At 46.1% G+C, this 20,435-nt stretch overlaps 7 non-coding genes across 7 annotated transcripts; all 7 read right to left on the bottom strand.

The window, feature by feature from the left end:
- Nucleotides 1-10,919: 10,919 nt before the first annotated feature.
- trnap-ugg (transfer RNA proline (anticodon UGG)) lies at nucleotides 10,920-10,991 on the bottom strand. The gene has a single exon. It is a non-coding gene; the product is annotated as a tRNA-Pro (tRNA).
- A 1,873-nt stretch (nucleotides 10,992-12,864) lies between these two features.
- LOC147220232 (5S ribosomal RNA) lies at nucleotides 12,865-12,983 on the bottom strand. The gene has a single exon (XR_015108656.1). It is a non-coding gene; the product is annotated as a 5S ribosomal RNA (ribosomal RNA).
- A 1,376-nt stretch (nucleotides 12,984-14,359) lies between these two features.
- Nucleotides 14,360-14,478, bottom strand: LOC147220233 (5S ribosomal RNA). The gene has a single exon (XR_015108623.1). It is a non-coding gene; the product is annotated as a 5S ribosomal RNA (ribosomal RNA).
- Nucleotides 14,479-15,869: 1,391 nt separating this feature from the next.
- Nucleotides 15,870-15,988, bottom strand: LOC147220234 (5S ribosomal RNA). The gene has a single exon (XR_015108525.1). It is a non-coding gene; the product is annotated as a 5S ribosomal RNA (ribosomal RNA).
- A 1,371-nt stretch (nucleotides 15,989-17,359) lies between these two features.
- On the bottom strand, nucleotides 17,360-17,478 carry LOC147220235 (5S ribosomal RNA). The gene has a single exon (XR_015108569.1). It is a non-coding gene; the product is annotated as a 5S ribosomal RNA (ribosomal RNA).
- A 1,145-nt stretch (nucleotides 17,479-18,623) lies between these two features.
- Nucleotides 18,624-18,787, bottom strand: LOC147220236 (U1 spliceosomal RNA). The gene has a single exon (XR_015108239.1). It is a non-coding gene; the product is annotated as a U1 spliceosomal RNA (small nuclear RNA).
- Nucleotides 18,788-19,391: 604 nt separating this feature from the next.
- LOC147220237 (U2 spliceosomal RNA) lies at nucleotides 19,392-19,583 on the bottom strand. Its single transcript, XR_015108167.1, has one exon. It is a non-coding gene; the product is annotated as a U2 spliceosomal RNA (small nuclear RNA).
- Between the last annotated feature and the right edge of the window lie 852 nt (nucleotides 19,584-20,435).

The following is a 20,435-nucleotide window of genomic DNA, read 5'->3' on the forward strand; positions in this document are numbered from 1 at the left end:
AGCCCTTTAACCAGGGCCTCGTCTATGAAGTTGCCCTCTGCCCCTGAGTCTACCAGTGGCGAGACCGAGCGCTGGTGCATGCCCCACTCCAGCGAGGTTGGCACCCGTAGGTGGGCCTGCGGGGAGGAGATCACCGTACAACTCACCAGAGCCCCCCCGGTCACTGGCGAGCCTTGGCTTTTCCCAGCCTGACCGAGCAGGTGGCGGCGTAGTGGCCCACCTCACCGCAGTAGAGGCAGGCGTTTTGGCGCCACCGGCCAGTCTTCTCCTCAGCGGTGAGGTGCGCTCGACCCAGCTGCATGGGCTCCTCCCCCGACGCGGCGGGTCCTGGGGCTGAGGGCAAAGGACGGGCAAATGAATTTGGGCGGAGTGTCCTTAGGTCCGTCCCTTCCCGCCAGCTCGTCCTTCAGCTCATCATTGAGTCCTCTCTGAAAGGCGTATCGTAGTGCCGGGTCGTTCCAGTCACACGCTGCCGCCAGGGTCTGAAACTCAACAGCATACTCAGCCACACTCTGTCCCCCTTGGGTGAGGTCGCCCAAGCGTTTCGCTGCGTCGTCTCCCTGGAGAGGGTGGTCGAAAACTTCTCTCATCTCGGCGGTGAAAGCGGCATAGGCATTCTGTAGATCGTCGCAGTCCGTCTCTCCGCCACACTGCCGACCCCCAGCGTAGTGCAGCACCGGTGAGTAGACTGATGGTATATGCTATCTTCTGTTCGTCTGTCTTGTAGGTCATCGGCTGCAAGCCAAACACTAGTGAGACTTGTAGCAAAAATCCTCCACATGGGGTTTCCGGTGACGCAATGTACTGAGACACAGGCACGGAGTTGAGCTCTCCCGAAAATTGGTAGTATTCGGCTGTTTATGAAAAAATACTTGACAGTTTAATGGTGGAAAAGTGGGTCTGAAGCATTGCAGATTGGGATGAGCACGGTCAGAGACACACGGAACGCAGCAAAATAGCAAAAACAGCAAGAAGAAGCGAAAGGAAAACATCGGCCGCCATCTTCCCCAAGCCAGGTGAGCGGAAAAACGGATGAACAGAACATGGAGAACATTCTTCGCGAATTGAAAGAGTTGAGGAAAGAAAATAAGCAAGCATTTGCAGACACTAAGGAACAATTAACTAGACTGGAGGTGTCGGTCACGGACTTGATTCAAAGGATGGAGAAGCTAGAGCGGAGAACTGAGGAAGCGGAGACCAGGGTATGCCAGGTGGAGGACACAAGCCAGCGCCATGAGAGGATGCTGAGGCACCTGTTGAAACGGGAGGCGGCCCTGAAGAACATGTGCGATGATCTACAGAACCGGATGCGCCGCAACAATCTGAGAATTTATCAAGTCCCCGAGGAAAGTGAGAAAGGTGGCATGATCGGTTTTGTGAGGAACTTAATTGAGACGGCGCTACAACTCCCGTCCGAGCTAAATATAAAAATCGAGAGGGCACACAGATCACTGGGGCTAAAGCCTGCGAGTTCAGCGCCTCCGCGCTCCATTATCGTGAGGTTTCTGGATTATACAGTAAAGGAAGCAGTGCTGCGACAAGCATGGGCCCAAAAACGAGTGAAGTTCCAAAAGGGAGTAATTTACTTTAACCAGGATTACTCTCCAGAAATACAGAGGAAGAGAACGCGGGTCCGAGGAGTGATCAAGCAGCTGAAGGAGAAGGAGATCCGGGCAATGTGCCGCTATCCGGCGCAGCTGAGAATCAACTTGGAGTCGGGAGTGAAAACATTTCCTCCGCTGGTGGATGCTGTGCCAACGTTGAAGAAGCTGGGCATCGAGTTGCAGGTTCGCGAGAGAGAGAGACTGGAATGGGAACTCTCAAAAGATACATGATACATACAAGACAGGATGGTGGGAAGAGAGAAAGAAAGGACACATCACTGTCCGCCGCAGACCTGCGGGCTGTTTTGCTGGACTAAAATGATGAGGAGTACTGTGCCCGGGTAATGTTAAAATAATTAGATAACGTTATTACTGTCAATCTTAAAGTTCTATGTGTATTACTGTTCATAGTTTAAACAGCCAAATATGCTGAAGTTAAGTGAATCATATTGTAAAGTTATTGAGAGGAGAGGAGAGTTAACTCTGCTATTATTTTCAATTAATATTTTTTTACGATGAGACCTGTGTTGGGATCACCGCCTCACCAAAGATTTTGTTTTTTTTCTTTGGTCTGTGGTTGGGACAGCACTCAGTGCACTTTGCCCAGAGGGAATCTTAAATCACAACCCTCTGCCTGCATTACAACAGGAGCTGGACAGATCTCTGTACTCAGCTGGACTATTGGAAGTCACATATGTTTACTTTATTTTTTCTGTTCTGTGTTTTAAGAGTTCTTATTTCCTTGACATGTCGGTTAGGTCGGCACAAGTGATTTTTGTTACTACGAGGGCAAGGATAGTTACTTTATGCAAAGGTGAATCTGGGGAGAGTAAAATGAAAATAAGAAATGCCGATTTATGTCAGAGGTAGGGATTATCAGCTATAATGTCAAAGGACTAAATAATCCTATAAAAAGAAAGAAAATGCTGACTCAGTTGAAGAAATTTAATTGCTCAATAGTGTTACCACAGGAAACTCACTTAAATGAGGTAGAACATAAGAAATTGAGGAGAGACTGGGTTGCACAGGTATTCTATGCTTTTTGTTCAAACAGCAGAAAGAGAGGAGTAGCAATTTTAATTAGTCATTCAATTAGTTTTGCAATTCAGAGAGAAGTGAAGGATAAAGTGGGGAGATATATACTTATTATGGGAACAGTAGGTGGAGTAGAGCTAACTATCATGAATATCTATGCCCCTAATGAAGATGACCCCAATTTCTTTAAAGAAGTGGCAACTGTAATGGCAAGAGAAGCCAGAGGTACTATAATTTTAGGAGGAGACTTCAATTGTGTTTTAAATGTAAAATTGGATAAAACTCCTTATGATTATGGGCCCATTAGCAGGAAATCCAGTGCAGCAAAACATATGTTGGAAGAATTAGGACTTGTGGATGTTTGGAGGGCTAAGAACCCGACCACGAGAGATTTCACCTTTCTGTCCATGGTACATGGGTCATACTCAAGAATTGATTTGATTTGCATTTCAAAACAAAGCTTATATAAAGTCATAGAATGTGTTATTGAACCTGGTACCCTATCTGATCATGGTCCTGTATATATGAAATTAAATTTAGGCTTTGGTCGGCACTTCAAATACTGGAGACTAAATATCTCATTGTTGACGGATCCAAATATAAAGGAAAACATAAAAAAAAACAATTGATGAGTACTTCAAAATTAATGATAATGGATCAGTATCCCCCTCGACTCTTTGGGAGGGGGCAAAGGTGGTGCTGAGAGGGAAATGTATTGAAATTGCGATTAGATTAAACCAGTGGTTCTTAACCTGGGTTCGATCGAACCCCAGGGGTTCGGTGGGTCAGTCTCAGGGGTTCGGCGGAGGTCAAGACACACATTGGTGATGACATCACTGGCTGCAGGTGATCACGCAACATAGCTTGGCCTATCCGTGCTGCAGGGATTTTGGCGCGCTCAGTTGTAGTAACTTGTGACTGTCGTGATGGTACGTCATGTGATTTCTTTCTTAATATTTTAATCCCTTCATACTAATTATGTCGGGCAAAAAAAGAAAGCGGTCGGAAGAACACGTACAATACGGATTCACATGTATGACGGAACGTGATTGGAATCGATGTCCTAACTGCATGATTTGCAAAGACAAGATGAGCAATTCTAGTCCAGCACCGGCAAAACTAAGGGAAGGCTTCCTTCAGCTGCATGGAGATGGGAACTACAAGAACATAGCGCTTGCTGAATTCAAGGTGAAGGGAGCCAGATTCGATGAAAAGGCTACTCTGCCTGTTCTTTGTACCCATCAACGAAACGATCCTCGATCCAATAAAGAAGGGTTCGGTGAATGCGCATGTAAAACAGGTGGGGTTCAGTACCTCCAACAAGGTTAAGAACCACTGGTCTAGATGCTGAGAAGGCGTTCGACTGGACATATCTGAAATTTACTATGGAACAAATGGGATTTAATATGACATTTATAAAATGGATTGAAGCACTGAATAAAGACTCAATATCAAAGGTCAGGGTGAATGGGTACTGCTCCCAATTTTTTCACCTTAAAATGGAGTTAGGCAGGGGAACCCAATCTCGCCTATTTTGCTCACATTGTGTATCGAACCGCTTGCTGAATTGATAAGGACAAACGATCAGATCGAGGGAATAGTAGATGAAGGAGGGGAGATGCACAGAATTTCGTTGTTCGCGGATGACGTTCTTTTGTTTATAAGAAATCCTCAGGCATTGCATAAGGGCCGGTATAGATGACTGAGGGACTATGGGGAGGTGTCAGGGTACAAGGTGAATGAGGGGAAATCAGAAGCAATGATGATAACAGGATGCTGGCCGACATGCTTGGACGGACAGGTGAAATTCAAGTGGTCAAAAGGGGGCTTTAGATACCTGGGAATCATTCTCACACACGACACAAGTCAGCTATATAAGGCAAATTATGGCAAACTAATTTCTCAGATCAAAAATGACATGGAAAGATGGGAGGTGCTTCCTTTGTCCTTAGTTGGGAGGATAGAAAGTATCAGGATGAATGTCCTACCTAGAATGCTGTTTCTGTTCAATGCTCTGCCTATCACTGTTCCTGTATCTACCTTTACATTACTGGATAAGCTCATTTCCAAATATATATGGCAGAACAAGAGGCCCAGAGTGAGATTGAAAATACTCTGTGCACCCAGAGATAAGGGCGGATTGGCCTTGCCACACTTAAGAAGTTACTACCTGGCAGCACAACTTGGAAAAATGGTCTCATGGATAAAACTAGATATGGACACAAGGTGGGTGCATATAGAGCAAGGTTCAGTTAAAAATGTTTCGCTTTCAACTCTCCCCTTTCTAAATTCAAAAGCAAGACGTGGACTTAAGATACAAAATGAATATGTCAACCATACACTTAAGGTTTGGGAAAAGACAAGACGATTCCTGAATCTACCTCTATCTCTATCGAGGGCAGCAAAAATAACAGCAGCAGGTGACTTTCTGCCAGCAAAGATGGACGGTGGTTTCATTAGATGGGCAGGGAAAGGTTTAATCACAATAAATCAGTTATTTGAAGGAAGAACTCTGAGGGCTTTTTCACAACTTCAGGCAAAACACGACATTGATTCTAAGGATTTATTTTGATATTTTCAAATTCGACATTATTCGATGACACACAAAGAATGGGACAATATTAAAGAAGCTTCAACTAATTTTGAACAATATTGGACTGAGATAGTTGAGAACAAAATGAACATTAAAAATACAATATCAGATATATATGGCAGGATACATATGGACACTTCAGTAGACACACTGGATGTGAAAGCTAAGTGGGAACTGCAATCTAATGCCATGATTGCTGATGGAGAACGGGAGAGTTCTTGGTTGCCCTGGCAACAATGTTTAAGCAGCCCAACATGGAGGGAGTTCAGCTGGAAGTTAAGAATAAGGTATTTTAAATCTCCCTTGATAATAGCTTCGTATGATAATAACTGTTCTCCCCTGTGTTGGAGGGGCTGTGGCATAACGGGGGACTTTTCCCACATTTTTTGGGACTGCCCTAAACTGATGAAATTCTGGGAAGAGGTAAAAAAACAAATAAGTGAGATTTTAAAATTAAACAGACCAATTGATCCACAGCAATTTATTATGGGTACAGCATCAACAAGCGGCCTAAGGAAAAAACAGGTGTTTACGCTTAGAGTTCTTCTATTAATTGCACATAAAATGATCACAGTAAATTGGCTCAAACCCCACCCACCTACCCTGGACCAGTGGCGTCAGAGGCTTAAGGATGTAAACTGCATGGAACGCATAACAGCAAACTTACGACTTCAGACAGACCTATATCTTGACAAATGGGCACCCATTAAAAAATATTTGGAGACTTGAAGATATTATCTCTATTTGACTGAGTTAGATGCTTTTCTTGGTGTTTGGGTTTTGTTTTTTTTTGTTTTTTTTTTCTGTTTTTTTTTTTAGTTTTATTTTATTTTTCACTTGCTATTGAGGAAATAAGTGACCTATAAAGATTATTGTATAATGTATATCTTGTTATGAGGTTTTGTAAGAATGTATAAAACTCTGTTAAGGAACCTGTTCTAATAAATGTTCAAAAAAAAAAAGAAAAACATTTTTGACCAAATGGCTTCATCTTTCTTGTGGCTGGATTTGAGGGAATTAATACATTGTGTAGATTCTGTCATGTGTAGCATCACATCCAGATCAGCATGTTTCATCACCGGTCACCAGCTTTAAAGAATTAGAGATATTTACAACTTGTGCCAAACAACCTTCAACTTAGTGAAATAAACATTTTAGGTCCAAATGCCTTTATTTTCAAACTTCCGCCTGGATTTCATTACAGTTGACCAATAGAGTGCAAATTCACATCACATTCAACCATTTTTCAGCAACAGACACCAGCTTTTAAGTATTCGAAAGCAATTTACAACTTGTTCCAAATGCCTTCAATTTGGCGAAATAAACATTTTTGATCAAATGGGTTTCTCTTCCCTTCTTGCATCTGGATTTCAGTGAATGTATACATTTTGTAGATTTTATATTGTCTAGAATCACATCTTAATCAGCATATTTCAGCGCCAGACACCAACTTTAAGGAATTCCAATGTTATTTACAACTTGTTCCAAAGAGCTTACACTTTGCAGGGTACACATAATTGGACAAATGGCTTTATATTTCATTCTTGCTGCTGGATTCTAGTGAATTTATATAATGTGTAGATTTTTTATTGTGTAGAATCACATCCTATTCAACATTTTTCAACAAGAGTAACTACCTTTAAAGAATTCTGAAATAATTTACACCTTGTTCAAAAAACCTTAAATTTGGCGAGATAAACATTTTTGACCAAATGGCTTCATCTTTCCTTCTTGCAGCTAAATTAGAGTGAATTCATACATTGCGTAGATTCTGTATTGTGTAGAATCACATCCAAATCTGCATATTTCATCAACAGACACAAGCTCTAAAGAATGACACGAAAACCATCAACTTGATGAGAAAAACAATTTTGACCAAATGGCTTTATCCTTTAATCCTGCGGCTGGATTTTAGTAAATATGAAATATATTGTGTTGAATCATGTCCTATTACGCATATTTCAGCAACAGACACCAGCTTGGAAGACTTCCAAAATTATTTTTAACTTGTGCCAAAAACCTTCAATTTGGTGAGATAAACACTTCCTGAACAAATTGCTTTACCATTTAAACATGTGGCTGGATTTCATTAAATATAAACTATATATTGTTGAGCATCACATTTTTTTTAGCATTTTTTAATTTTGTACTTCTTTTATAGCTGGTGTCTGGTGCTGATATATGATGAATAGAATGTGATTCTACAGATTAAATGTCATATTTACTGAAAACCAGCAACAGGATTAAAGATAAAGGAAATTAGTCAGCAAGTGTTTATCTCACCAAGTTGAATCTTTTCCGAGCAAGTTTAAATAACAATGGAAGTCTTTAAAACTAGTGTCTGGAGTTAGAATGTTTTGAGTAAGACGTAATTCTATTACAATATGTCACATTTACTGAAATCCAGTCGCAGGGATAAAAGATTAAGCCATTTGGTCAAAAAGCGTTAATCTCAACAAGTTGAAGGTTAATGGAACAAGTTTAAAATTATTTTAGAATTCTTTAAAGAACTCCAAAGTAATTTACACCTTGTTCCAAACATTTCTAGGCCATACAGCATCGCTGGTCTCACCACAGTCTTGTACACCTTTCCTTTCATTCTGGCCCATAGTCTTCTATCACATAGTACCCCTGACACTTTTCTCAATCCCATCCCAACCTGCTTGGACCCGTCTCTTCACCTCTTTTCCACACTCTCCGTTACTCTGGACTTTTGACCCCAAGTACCTGAAATCCTCCAACTTCTTGATCTCCACTCCCTGTAGCCTCACCGTTCCAGCCGAGTTCCTCTCATTCACACACCTATATTCTGTCTTGCTGCAACTAACTTTCATTCCTCTCCCTTCCAGAGCATACCTCCACCTCTCTAGATTTTCCTCTACCTGTTTTCTGCTCTCACTACAGATCACAATGTCATCCGCAAACATCAAGGGGTTTCCTGTCTAACCTCATCTGTCCATCACCATTGCGTACTAGAACGGGCTCAGAGCTGATCCCTGGTTGAGTCCCTCCTCCACCTTGAACTTCTCTGTTACCCCTACAGCGCACCGTACCAATGTCTCACAGCTAGCATACATGTCGCGCACCAGTTTAACATACTTCTCTGCCACTCCAGATTTCCTCATATAATACCAGAGCTCCTCTCTTGGCACCCTGTCATATGCTTTTTCTCGGTCTACAAAAACACAATGCAGCTCCCTCTGGCCTTCTCTGTACTTCTCTATTAGCTTTCTCAACGCAAATACTGCATCTGTAGTACTCTTCCTCGGCATGAAGCCATACTGCTTTTCACAAATGCTGACTTCTGCTCTCAGTCTAGTTTCCACTACTCTTTACCATAACTTCATTGTACGGCTCATCAACTTTATCCCTCTATAGTTGCCGCAATTGTGCACATCCCCTATATTCTTAAAAATAGGCACCATCACACTTTGTCTCCATTCTTCAGGCATCTTCTCACCCTCTAAGATCCTGTTGAATAATCTAGTCAGAAAATCTACTGCTCCCTTTCCTAGACACTTCCACACCTCCACAGGTATATCATAAGGACCAACTGCTTTTCCCCTCTTCATCCTCTTCAATGCCTTCCTCACTTCACTTTTACTAATTTGTGCTACTTTGTGGTCTACAATAGTCCCCTCTTCTACCCTTGCCTCTTTCATTTTCCCCATTCATCAGCTCTTCAAAGTACTCTTTCCATCTTCTCATCACTCTTCTAGCATCTGTCAATGCATTTCCTTCTCTGTCCTTAATCACCCGGACCTGTTGTACATCCTTTCCATATTTATCTCTCTGTTTTCGCCAACCTGTATAAATCATTCTCACCCTCCTTTCTATCCATCCGAGCATACAAGTCACCGTACGCTTTTTGTTTTGCATTTGCTACCTCTATCTTTACCTTTCGCTATATCTCCCTGAATTCCTGTCTGTTCTCTTCAGTCCTCTCAGTATCCCACTTCTTCTTTGCTAACCGCTTTCTCTGTATACACTCCTGCACTTCCTCATTCCACCACCAAGTCTCCTTGTCTACTTTTCTTCCAGATGACACACCGAGTACTCTCCTATCTGTCTCCCTGATAACTCGAGCTGCTGTTGTCCAATCATCTGTAAGCTCACCGTGACCACCCAGACCCTTTCTCAACTCCTCCCTTAAAACCATGCAACACTCCTCCCTTTTCAGCTCCCACCACTTTGTCCTCTGCTCTGCCTTTGTCCTCTTCATCTTCCTTGTCACCAGAGTCATTTAGCTGCCCCACCTCATGGGCTCATCCAGGTGGATGAAGGGAATATAAATAAAGAAAACAAACTATAATAGAGATTTAATAAAGCGCGAAAAACAGTCAACATGCAAGCAGTGGGCGTGGCTCGTTGGTCTTGGGGTATGATTCTCGCTTAGGGTGCGAGAGGTCCCGGATTCATATCACTGATGATTCCCTGACTCTCATCTTGTTTGCTCCTACTTTTTCACAGCGCTGTAATGTGAGCAAGTAAGTTTGTTTTGTTTTGTTGTCATTTGAACCGGGATATTAGCTCCGACTCCTTTGTTGCACAGGATACCTACGTTGAAGACAACTGATAGGTGAGAGCGTACCTTGACGTTGACCGGACAGGGAAGACCGAAGAACTGGTAAAATGTCACCCTTGAAAAGGTATTGAATGTGAGAAAACCTAATGGCAAATGAGATGTGACATGATTTTCTCTGCAACGCTGATCACAATCAATGGAGCCCTATCCCCACCATAATTGGGCCTGGTGGAGAAATACAAGTATTACTAAGCAAGACATGAGACAATGTCAAAGAGTCCCAACATCTCTTCAGCGGCAGTGCTGCTTCTACCGTAGAGACTGGGAGAAAATGAAAAGTAAAGCAAAGGCAAAGTCTGCCGTGAGACAAAGGGACATTGTGGGCCAATTCAACATGGCAAGAGGTGCAGGAAAACAAAAATATCCCACATGACGGAAGGCTTCTCCCGCTGAGCAGCACCAGCTGGTGGTACTGGACATGCACCACCAGGAAGAAGCAGACTGAATTGCCAGAGCTTTGTCCCTCACCAAGCATGGCCGCTGGGTGAGCTGAGATGGTGTAAAAAGTAGTATGATCTTTTGGAGCGGCAGTGGAACATGGAGGCCACAAGCTGAGCTTGACCATCAGATCCATGTATGATGTCCTGCCCCCTCCTGCCAAAGTACAAAAGTATTTTGGAGAGGATCCAGCCTGTTTCCAGTGTCCTGCCGAAGCAATCCCAAAGAAAATCCTTGAGGGCTGTAAGACCAGGCTCCCCTGAAGAATAATCAGAGCCTGCATGCTAATCTGAAGGCAGATTCACCTGTTGCCCCAAGCAAACGGTGAAGTGCCTGGTTACTGCAATGGAAAACGAGAAGGTAGCCAGCAATGCCATGGGCCCATTGTAAGCCCTGGTACTAAAGGGCTTACGAGTAGACTCTATTTTCAGTCTCACCATTCTGGATGACATTATAGCGAGGTGGTCCTGAAAACCAAATACTACAAAGGTGTCTTCCTTGTGAAGCTGACACTTGGGAGTTTTTTCTTCTATATAAGTAATCATTGGGTGGAAAAGTCTGTGATGGTTGAACATTGCTGCTGAAGCAGAGGATGCAAGGTGTGTGCGAAGAGTAGACCGGATACGTCCGTATGACACAGCAGAATGTAGCATTGGAAGGGCTCGGGCTCGTCCGGGATTTGAACCCAGGACCTCTCGCACCCAAAGCGAGAATCATACCCCTAGACCAACGAGCCACAAAAGCTTGCTGAGTTGAGTCACGACCAATCAAATTTGATTATTCATATAGCACCAAACACCAACACAGCGTTTCCATGATGCTGTACAAATATAGAGCAGGACTGAACCACACTCTTTGGAAAGACTTACAGAATACCCACATTCCCGAATAAACAAGCACTCGGAGACGCTTTGAGGAAACACTGCCCTTTACCAGCTCGAAACTGATATGAGATTCCTGAGCCTTGGGGTTTCCTTCTGATGACCACCTGCTTTTATTCTAATATGGCACTAATGGCAGGCAGCCACTTGCTGGGAGTACAATGCAAGGTGTGAAATGTAGCTGAGGCCGTGGTCTTCACATTCTACAGTCATGGCCAAAAGTTTTGAGATTGCCACTTTCACAATGTCTGTTCCTTCATGGTTTTTAGGTGTTTGCCAGATGGTTCTATTGTTGTGTCATTCTCCAAACTTTTGGCCATGACTGTACAGACCTGGTCGTCCCATCACAATTGATGAACAGCTTTAACCATCAGAAACGTTGCCCTTTGATTCAATATATTGCTACAAAACCAGATAAGTTTGGCATCAAACCACCAAACACCAGCTTTAAAGAATTCCAAAGTAATTTACAACTTGTCAACTATTTACAACTTTACAACTATTAACACCAACGCCATCTTCAAAAAGGGTCAGAGCCGCCTGTTCTTCCTCAGGAGGCTCAGATCTTTCAATGTCTGCAGGACCATGCTGCAGATGTTCTACCACTCGATGGTGTCCAGCGTCATCTTCTACGCTGTTGTGTGCTGGGGCAGCAGGCTCAAGACAGCTGACGCTAACAGACTCAACAAGCTCATCAGGAGAGCTGGATCTGTCCTGGGCGTGGAGCAGGAGTCTGTGGTGCAGGTGTCAGAGAGGAGGATGCTGAAGAAGCTCCTCAGCATCATGGACAACATCCATCACCCCCTGCATGCCACACTGACGTCCTGTCAGAGCTCTTTCAGCCGTAGACTGATACCACCGAGGAGCTCCACTGAACACCACAGGAGGTCTTTCCTCCTGAGGCGATCAGACTTTTTAACTCCTCTCCATTCAGCCGCCGGCAACCATAACAACCTATCTTTAACTTAAAAACAAACAAAAATGTGCAATATCTCATTTCTGTGCAATATTCAGAAACTGTGCAATCTTTCATCTCATAACAGTCACACTGTGCAATATTTCATAATTTCATCTCATCTCATAACAGCTACACTACAATGTTCCCTTCTATCATACTATTGTGCACTCCTTACCTCACTTGTTACTAAGACACTTATAGTTTTATCACTGCTTACTAAGACACTTTATAGTTTCACTGAGACACTTTATAGTTTATAGTTTATTTTTATTTCTAATTCTGCCTTTCTTTTATGATTTGTTGCTGTTATATTTTCTGTAACTCTGGCACTGCAATTTCCTTCGGGATTAATAAAGTTGTTCTTATTCTTACTCTTATTCTTAAGAAAAGAAGCAAGGAAGGCAACGAAGAGGATGAGGAGTTCAAAGGCAGTGGGTCCTGATGACATGCCGTACATGTGGAGGCATGGAAGTGTCTAGGAGAGCCAGCGGTACGGAGGTCAGCGACTGGATGATTCAAAAGAAAAAGAAATACAGCACACATGGAAAAATACTGTACAGGGATGACAAGAAAGGCGACGAGCGACAGACAGAGACGGCGAGACAACGGAAAGTGACCCGAAAGGTAAGGCGAGGAACTATGACTGAGCGCTTCACTGTGACTCCGGTGGGACAGACACAAGGGAATGAGCTCGGGTGTCCGTGTGTGAAATGTTGGCGCTCTTGAGAGACAGCACCCCCTGATGGGGACAGAGAGGACGAACATGAAAAAGCTTACGGCAACTGGTATTCCAAGGGGGTCTCCCATCCAAGTACTAACCAGGCCCGACCCTGGTTGGCTTCCGAGATCAGACGAGATCGGGCGTGTTCAGGGTGGTATGGCCGTAAACGAGGAAGATCGCGCGGAAGGGCATTTTATAAGCAGCCGTCCTCTGTCTTTTCCACCTCCAGTCATTTCCACATCTGTCAGGAGCTCCTTCTATTTAGTCTCCATGATTACAGCCAGTGGCACCCAAGGTTACTATAACCAAAAATCATCAGACACAATAAACCTTAGGTTGCAGCCTAAGGTAAAGAGGGAGCTAGCAAAGGCCATACCAGGACTCAAATGCACGGCGGGACAGTTAATGACAAGAGAAAGAGAAAATTAAATAAAATACACATGGAAAAAGGAAGAGTACTACAGATGCAGTATTTGCGCCGAGAATGCTCATAGAGAAGTACAGAGAAGGCCCGTGGGAGCCGCATTGCCTTTTTGTACACCTTGAAAAGTCATACGACAGGTTGCCAAGAGAGGAGCTCTGGTATCCTATGGCAGAGAAGTGTGTTGCACTGGTGCAGGACATGTATGCTAGCTGGGAGACAGTGGTGCGGTGTGCTGTAAGACGGGACCAGAGAAGTTCAAAGTTGGAAGCGGGACTCTGTTGGGGATAGGCCCTGAGCCCCTTCTTGTTCGCAACGGTGACGGAAGGCCTGACAGATGAGGGTAGACGTGAATCTCCACGGACCGTGACCTTTGCAGATGCCGTTGTGATCTGTAGTGAGAGCAGAAAACAGGTGGAGGTCAAGATAAGATAAGATAAGACCTCCGTCTCGTCCCGGACACGGAGGTCTCGGTGGAGGCTGATGTTCCTGCTTTAAAAAAAAACAACATGGCTGATGCATCTTCCGCATCTGCCCGGTCACGTGGTGCACGGCCCCCCGACAGGACGCCGAAGCATCAAAGTAAACCCAGGACTTCAACAACCAGACTCCTAGGAATATGATGAATGAATGGGGAAAAATGAAAGAGAGCCAAGGGTAGAAGCGCTGATTACTGGCGATTGCAAAAGGAAAAAAAATGAGTGTAAAAAGAAGCGAGGAGGGTATCGAAGAGGAGGAGGAGTTCAAAGGCAGTGGGTCCTGATGACGTACCGTACATGTGGAGTCCTGGAAGTGCCTAGGAGAGCCAGCGGTACGGAGGTCAGCGGTTGGATTATTCAACAGCGACAGGTACAAACGAGAGAAAAAGAAATTCAGCACACATGGAGAAATACTGTACGGGGATGACGAGAAAGGCGGCGAGCGACGGACGGAGGCGGCGAGACAACGGAAAGTGATCCGAGTGTAAGGCGGGGAACTATGACTGAGCGCGTGTCGCGCCGGGCTTCACGGTGACTCCGGTGGGACAGACACAAGGGAATGAGCTCGGGTGTCCGTGTGTGAAATGTTGGCGCTCTTGAGAGACAGCACCTCCTGCTGTTGACAGAGGGAACGAACATGAAAAAGCTTACGGCACCTGGTATTCCCAGGCGGTCTCCCATCCAAGTACTAACAAGGCCCGACGCTGCTTGGCTTCCGAGATCAGACGAGATCGGGCGTGTTCAGGGTGGTATGGCCGTAAACGAGACTAGCCTACGCGGAAGGGCATTTTATAAGCAGCCGTCCTCCGTCTTTTCCACCTCCAGTCATTTCCAGATCTCTCAGGAGCTCCTTCTATTGCGTTTCCATGATTACAGCCAGTGGCACCCAATGTTACTATAACCAAAAATCATCAGACACACTGCACCTTAGGCTGCAGCCTAAGGTAAAGAGGGAGCTAGCAAAGGCCATACCAGGACTCAAATGCACGGCGGGACAGTTAATGACAAGAGAAAGAGAAAATTAAATAAAATACACATGGAAAAAGGAAGAGTACTACAGATGCAGTATTTGCGCCGAGAATGCTCATAGAGAAGTACAGAGAAGGCCGGTGGGAGCCGCATTGCCTTTTTGTACACCTTGAAAAGTCATACGACAGGTTGCCAAGAGAGGAGCTCTGGTATCCTATGAGGAAGTCTGGAGCGGCAGAGAAGTGTGTTGCACTGGTGCAGGACATGTATGCTAGCTGGGAGACAGTTGTGCGGTGTGCTGTAAGACGGGACCAGAAAAGTTCAAGGTGGAAGCGGGACTCTGTTGGGGATAGGCCCTGAGCCCCTTCTTTTTCGCAAGGGTGACGGACGGCCTGACGGATGAGGTTAGACGTGAATGTCCACGGACCGTGACCTTTGCAGATGCAGTTGTGATCTGTAGTGAGAGCAGAAAACAGGTGGAGGTCAAGATAAGATAAGATAAGACCTCCGTCTCGCCCCGGAGACGGAGGTCCCGGTGGAGGCCGATGTTCCTGCTTTACAAAAAAAAACATGGCTGATGCATCTTCCGCATCTGCCCGGTCACGTGGTGCACGGCCCCCCGACAGGACGCCGAAGCATCAAAGTAAACCCAGGACTTCAACAACCAGACTCCTAGGAATATGATGAATGAATGGGGAAAAATGAAAGAGAGCCAAGGGTAGAAGCGCTGATTACTGGCGATCGCAAAAGGAGAAGAGACAAATGTAAAAAGAAGCAAGGAAGGCATCGAAGAGGATGAGGAGTTCAAAGGCAGTGGGTCCTGATGACGTACCGTACATGTGGAGGCCTGGAAGTGCCTAGGAGAGCCAGCGGTACGGAGGTCAGCGGCTGGATTATTCAACAGCGAGAGGTACAAACGAGAGAAAAAGAAATTCAGCACACATGGAGAAATACTGTACGGGGATGACAAGAAAGGCGGCGAGCGACGGACGGAGGCGGCGAGACAACGGAAAGTGACCCGAAAGTAAGGCGGGGAACTATGACTGAGCGCGTGTCGCGCCGGGCTTCACGGTGACTCCGGTGGGACAGACACAAGGGAATGAGCGGCGTTTGTCCGTGTGTGAAATGTTGGCGCTCTTGAGAGACAGCACCTCCTGCTGTTGACAGAGGGAACGAACATGAAAAAGCTTACGGCACCTGGTATTCCCAGGCGGTCTCCCATCCAAGTACTAACCAGGCCCGACGCTGCTTGGCTTCCGAGATCAGACGAGATCGGGCGTGTTCAGGGTGGTATGGCCGTAAACGAGGCTAGCCTACGCGGAAGGGCATTTTATAAGCAGCCGTCCTCCGTCTTTTCCATCTCCAGTCATTTCCAGATCTGTCAGGAGCTCCTTCTATTGCGTTTCCATGATTACAGCCAGTGGCACCCAATGTTACTATAACCAAAAATCATCAGACACACTGCACCTTAGGCTGCAGCCTAAGGTAAAGAGGGAGCTAGCAAAGGCCATACCAGGACTCAAATGCACGGCGGGACAGTTAATGACAAGAGAAAGAGAAAATTAAATAAAATACACATGGAAAAAGGAAGAGTACTACAGATGCAGTATTTGCGCCGAGAATGCTCATAGAGAAGTACAGAGAAGGCCGGCGGGAGCCGCATTGCCTTTTTGTACACCTTGAAAAGTCATACGACAGGTTGCCAAGAGAGGAGCTCTGGTATCCTATGGCAGAGAAGTGTGTTGCACTGGTGCAGGACATGTATGCTAGCTGGGAGACAGTTGTGCGGTGTGCTGTAAGACGGGACCAGAGAAGTTCAAGGTGGAAGCGGGACTCTGTTGGGGATAGGCCCTGAGCCCCTTCTTGTTCGCAACGGTGACGGACGGCCTGACGGATGAGGGTAGACGTGAATCTCCACGGACCGTGACCTTTGCAGATGCCGTTGTGATCTGTAGTGAGAGCAGAAAACAGGTGGAGGTCAAGATAAGATAAGACCTCCGTCACGCCCCGGACACGGAGGTCCCGGTGGAGGCCGATGTTCCTGCTTTACAAAAAACAACATGGCTGATGCATATTCCGCATCTGCCCGGTCACGTGGTGCACGGCCCCCCGACAGGACGCCGAAGCATCAAAGTAAACCCAGGACTTAAACAACCAGACTCCTAGGAATATGATGAATGAATGGGGAAAAATGAAAGAGAGCCAAGGGTAGAAGCGCTGACTACTGGCGACCGCAAAAGGAGCAGAGACAAGTGTAAAAAGAAGCGAGGAGGGCATCGAAGTAGATGAGGAGTTCAAAGGCAGTGGGTCCTGATGACGTACCGTACATGTAGAGGCCTGGAAGTGCCTAGGAGAGCCAGCGGTACGGAGGTCAGCGGCTGGATTATTCAACAGCGAGAGGCACAAACGAGAGAAAAAGAAATTCAGCACACATGGAGAAATACTGTACAGGGATGAAAAGAAAGGCGGCAAGCGACGGACGGAGGCGGCGAGACAACGGAAAGTGACCCGAAAGGTAAGCAGGGAACTATGACTGAGCGCGTGTCGCGCCGGGCTTCACGGTGACTCCGGTGGGAAAAACACAAGGGAATCAGCGGCGTGTGTCCGTGTGTGAAATGTTGGCGCTCTTGAGAGACAGCACCCCCTGCTGTTGACAGAGAGGACGAACATGAAAAAGCTTACGGCACCTGGTATTCCCAGGCGGTCTCCCATCCAAGTACTAACCTGGCACAACCCTGCTTGGCTTCCGAGATCAGAGGAGATCGGGCGTGTTCAGGGTGGTATGGCCGTAAACGAGACTACCCTACGCGGAAGGGCATTTTATAAGCAGCCGTCCTCCGTCTTTTCCACCTCCAGTCATTTCCAGATCTGTCTGGAGCTCCTTCTATTGCGTTTCCATGATTACAGCCAGTGGCACCCAAGGTTACTATAACCAAAAATCATCCGACACACTTTACCTTAGGCTGCAGCCTAAGGTAAAGAGGGAGCTAGCAAAGGCCATACCAGGACTCAAATGCACGGCGGGACAGTTAATGACAAGAGAAAGAGAAAAATAAATAAAATACACATGGAAGAAGGAAGAGTACTACAGATGCAATATTTGCGCCGAGAATGCTCATAGAGAAGTACAGAGAAGGCCCGTGGGCCCGTACGACAGGTTGCCAAGAGAGGAGCTCTGGTATCCTTTGAGGAAGTCTGGAGCGGCAGAGAAGTGTGTTACACTGGTGCAGGACATGTATGCTAGCTGGGAGACAGTGGTGCGGTGTGCTGTAAGATGGGACCAGAGAAGTTCAAGGTGGAAGCGGGACTCCGTCGGGGATAGGCCCTGAGCCCCCTCTTGTTCGCAACGGTGACGGACGGCCTGACGGATGAGGGTAGACGTGAATCTCCACGGTCCGTGACCTTTGCAGATGCCGTTGTGATCTGTAGTGAGAGCAGAAAACAGGTGGAGGTCAAGATAAGATAAGAAAAGATAAGATAAGATAAGAACAACTATATTTATCCCGAAGGAAACTGTTGTGCCAGAGTTACAGAAAATATAACAGTAATAAATAATAAAAGGCAGACTTGGAAATCAAAATAAACTATAAACTGTAAAGTGTCTCGGTGAAACTATAAAGAGGTGGGGGTATGCTCTGGAAAGGAGAGGAACGAAAGTTAATCGCAGCAAGACAGCATACATGTGTGGGGATGAGAGGAACTCGGGTGGAACGGTGAGGCTACAGGGAGTGGAGATCAAGAAGCAGGAACATTTCATGGACTTGGACACTCTGGATTGTTTTTTGGGCCGATCGTAAATCCACGCTTTTGCGGTGCACCTGCCATGTGCAACGACAACTCCCTAGTTGGGTCACAACCCAGCCAGGGAGGGTCGGCGCGTGCGACCATAAACAGTGAACCCGGCCTCCGGCGACACAGACTTGCTCTTGAACAGCACAACAGGGGAGAGCGCGGACGCAGTCCCCCACTACCAGAAATTATGCAGTAGAGATTCCCACATTTGGGGAATTCGCAGGGGTCAGCACAGCCGCAGTGCAATGGCTGAGCCTCGCCCTGCGTGAACCACCTTCTTGATCATGGTATCTCCCCTGCCAGGTAAGTATGAGTCGCACGCCTCCCGCGCACGGATCGCTTTCACACGCACGCCGTTCTCAGTCGGGGGGGAACCCACGCGGACTGTTCCGGGAGCTCACACACGATCCCTCTCGCACACACACACACACAAACACACACACACACACACACTCCGTCAAAGAAAAACGTCAACTCTGAGTTCTGACAGGCCGGGACGCCGAAAACGACACGGACGCTTCAATTTTCACGAAGAAGTCAGAGGACAACCGGAACACGTTCCGTCCGTCCTCCTGATGCCGCGAGGGGTTTCTGCCGCTCTACGACCGGGAGAACTTCCCCCTGAGCCCAGTCTGACACAGTCTATACAAGGCAATCCATCCGTTTCAAATGCGATCCATTTAGGCTCAATTCTGGTCCATAGTGGGATTTTATTGGGCTGCACGGGGCGAATGGTAGGGACAGGGTTTCAGGCAGACACGCTCGTGTGTTGCTATCTACCGTTCCCTACCGGCAGAAACATCGGGGACAGTGTCGCTGGTCACGCAGGGCACAGACAAGATCTGGATCCCGTGTATGTTGGTTACGTATGACGTTGTTGGAGGACACGGCAACCTTGACATCGGACACAAAAGCGGGGGGTGCACCGTTCCCACAGGCACTGCAATACCGGGTCAATGCGTGGAGTGGACGGAGCAAGCCCCTATTCCATCTCCCTGTTCCAAAAATCAATTTTAATATTTGGCCCCCACATAGGGGACATATCAGATATTAAACTGATAAGAACAGATACTACACTTGATCTTAGCCAAAAGGCCGAGAAGCGATAGCACCACGCCCTCGCTCGACGCCAGCGCATTCCCCGCACCGTCAGCTTCACTCACGACTTCATTCACAAATAAACCCCCTCCCCGTCTCAGCCGCTCGGCCCGGAGCGACGGCGCATCTCCCCCATCGCCCCCATCGCCCCGCTCCAAGACCTCCAACATCATCCCCGTCTGCAGGAAAACAAAGAACCACAGGACCCTGGGTACAGATCTTCCATCCTGGCTCTGTAGGAGTGACTGACGTCCTCTGAGCACCTTGTTGTTCTGTCTTACCTGAGATCCAACACAGACCCGCCCTGGACCCCCTGCTGTTCACCTAGAGTGAGCAGGACCAGAGGAGATGCTGTGATAATGAGCACTGTTGTGCAACTTGAAAGTCCTAGAAGTGACATCTGGACATCTGGAGCTCATGTGAATATAAACCACAGCGGGTAAAAACACAAACACATAAGCTGCCCTTGTCTGTGAACTGCAGGTGTTCACATTGTAACCAGATATTTACACATTAACCTTTTTTTTTTTTTACTTTTAATTAAATACATACTGTTAACATTTGCAAATATGTCCTGGAAAAGCAGTGCCTGTAACACGGCTGATGGAAAATGTTCATTATGAATGAAACAAGGAAAAGTTCATCCATTTTTTATCCCCGCTTTATTTATTATTGTTATGTTTTACTTGAAACTCTGGCACAACCATTTCCTTTGGGATAAATAAAGTTGTTCTTATTCTTATTCTTAAACAGGCCACATCTGGCCAATCAAAGATTGGTCCAGAATTCATGCTTGATATGTATGATTGGATCAACGAATGTGGGAGCTCAAACTGGAGATTAGCAATTTTTGGAGCTACT

The sequence above is a fragment of the Fistularia commersonii genome, chromosome 24, assembly GCF_037954325.1.
Source record: "Fistularia commersonii isolate RoL2024-O1a breed Wild chromosome 24, RoL_Fcom_v1.0, whole genome shotgun sequence".
Lineage (NCBI taxonomy): Eukaryota > Metazoa > Chordata > Actinopteri > Syngnathiformes > Fistulariidae > Fistularia > Fistularia commersonii.